At 36.4% G+C, this 2,416-nt stretch overlaps 1 pseudogene across 1 annotated transcript; it reads left to right on the top strand.

Annotated features, from left to right (window-relative positions):
- The first annotated feature begins 1,367 nt into the window (after positions 1-1,367).
- LOC111284493 (acyl-CoA-binding protein pseudogene) lies at positions 1,368-2,133 on the top strand (annotated as a pseudogene). Its single transcript, XR_016342598.1, has 3 exons — positions 1,368-1,379; positions 1,478-1,681; positions 1,768-2,133. The product of XR_016342598.1 is annotated as an acyl-CoA-binding protein pseudogene (transcript).
- The last annotated feature ends 283 nt before the right edge of the window (positions 2,134-2,416 follow it).

The following is a 2,416-nucleotide window of genomic DNA, read 5'->3' as shown; positions in this document are numbered from 1 at the left end:
ATAAATTTTAGTCAAGCAAAGGAGAATTTATTTATTTGGGCTTTGAATTATTATTATTTTTTACAATAAAAGAGATAAAAAATTACAAACAAAGCCGTTTCGCTGTCTTGGTTTCATCGTGGTTTCAACCAATAAAAAAAAAGAAGAAAGCAATAAGAAAAAGCATAATACAGTACGCGACCTTGCACGACAAGCACAGGCACAGCCAGGCAAGGCAGGCAGCTAAACAGCTTGTCAGCAACCCCAATGGCAATGAACTTTTTTTTATTTTTTTGATCTTGTGATTTAAATATGTTTAATCAGTATTTTAGAACTTCAATGATTTCAATGATTATCTGTAATCTCATAATAGGTTGTCTCTACGGGAGACATTTTGACGGCAATTGTTTCAGTTCCCACTATTAAACTAATCACACATTGCTCTCATTTTTAATTCCCATCATCATTAACCCGTACTCCTTTTCACTTTTTAAAAATAAAAACACTAAAATTATACTAATAATAATTAGTCATTTCTTTACCAATCAGGGATTTGTTCATTATAAAAATATTTTAAGAGTGTAATTTAAAATGCATTAATATAATGAGAAAAAAAAGTTTTTGACTGTAAATACTGTGCTATAGTGTGAAAATTGGAAAGGAAAATTTGAGAAATGCTTGATAATTTGAGAGGAGCAGTGGCACTTAAAGGACAAGCATTTTGAATGTAAGTGGGTTCCCACGTGGGGATTCTGGGAAGAAAATTAAAAAAAAAGTGAAGGTGACGGAAGAGAGCAAGTGGGTGACGATGAGCCCCCGGATGGGAGCAGCTGCATGAGCAGAAAATGTGACGCCACTTATTGCCAATACGGTCCTCCATCAGACAGTATTTGGATTGCATTTTGTCCACTCTGCCATACTTTTGTTCACTTTCCCCTCTGTGCTGTGGGTCTGGTCTATCTAGGAATCCCAACTTTCCCAGATTTCTGTTTTCTACTGTTGTTGCTGGCTTCTTGCCAGAGTTTCAATTCACGTTCTTACCTACAACAAAACGTTTTTTCACCCAAATACTAGGGACAAATACGTAGATAATCAGTGGAGAAGGACAAAAAGTTCCTTTGGTTGGGACCATTGCGTTAATAAACGGGAGGCAACATGGAAGTAGACCTGGTCAATCCACATGTGGTCCATAAATTTCGGGTTCCACGTGGCAAAATCTAAAAGGAAGGTCATGTCTTTCTTGCGTTCATCTACATTTTAACACTCTATTGACTATGAGCATTTCTACAAGAAAGATTTTTCTTGTTAACGCCGCTGCTAGGGCCCATTTTGCCTTATATCAACTAAGCTAAGCTTCATGTTTGCTTCAAAAAGTCGTGTATAGAAAGATGGCATTACTGGTAGTGTTTTCTTTTCCTTCTCCCAACCCCTGAGAGCTCATTTTTCATTTCCATTTTACTTCTGTTCTTTTTCTCATTGCTGTCAAATTGTGGTACAGGAGGAGTTCCAAGAGTCTGCTGTCAAGGCCAAGGCCTTACCTCCAACAACAAAAAAGATGCAGAAAAACTGATTTTATATGGGCTTTACAAGCAAGCAACAGTGGGAAATGTTAATACCAGTATGTAAATCTCATCCCAGGCTCTATTTGGCTACTGTTTCAGAGTCTTCCTCGTCAAATGGGATCCATGGAAAGCAGTTGAAGGTACAGAAATGGACAGAGAAAAAGGAAGTGCATCGTATCCTTAAGCTTATCTTAATCTAAGAAACGCTGAAATGTATGTCATGCAGGGAAGGACAAAGAACAAGCAATGACAGAATATATAGCAAAAGTGAAGGACTTGCAGGAAGTAGCTGCTACATGAATGCCAAGTTTAGTTTCCCTGTTGTAATCAATTTTCCTTCTTTCTCGTATCTGAATTGATGTTAAATTTGGTTGCATTTCTGGTGTTGGACAATCATCAAAATAGTAAGAATTAGGTCCATAGAGACTCCGCCTTTCGTTAATTTAAAAACATGTAATATTCTAACTCTTGTCAAGGTAATTCTGGATTCACTCTATCCTTAACATTGAAGAGGAGATGAACTGAATGAAACTTTCAGTGGACAAGTTCAATGTATGACAAACCTCCTTGTCCTTAGGACTGACTACTGAGTTTGCAATTATTAAGATGATCATAGTTGATATCAATAGGCCAAAATTAATGAAATCAACATCCAATGATGAAGAAAAACAAAAGAAGAAAAAACGACAAATATGATTAATTGAAACAGTTGTATACTATAGGTATCATAATTCGGAAGGTATTTGCTTCCTGCAGCAAGGTTGGGATCTTTTACTCAATTCAAAGCATCTGTTTCAGATATTTTTGTTGCATGAAAATTACCATAGGGTACTAATTTAGAAAGGTCATTAGTACCAATAGAGCATCCGATGGGA

The sequence above is a fragment of the Durio zibethinus genome, chromosome 6, assembly GCF_047325235.1.
Source record: "Durio zibethinus cultivar Kanyao isolate XHJ-2024 chromosome 6, ASM4732523v1, whole genome shotgun sequence".
NCBI classification, from domain to species: Eukaryota; Viridiplantae; Streptophyta; class Magnoliopsida; order Malvales; family Malvaceae; genus Durio; species Durio zibethinus.
The sequence above is the reverse complement of the archived record's forward strand: the minus strand, read 5'-3'. Positions and strand labels throughout refer to the sequence as shown.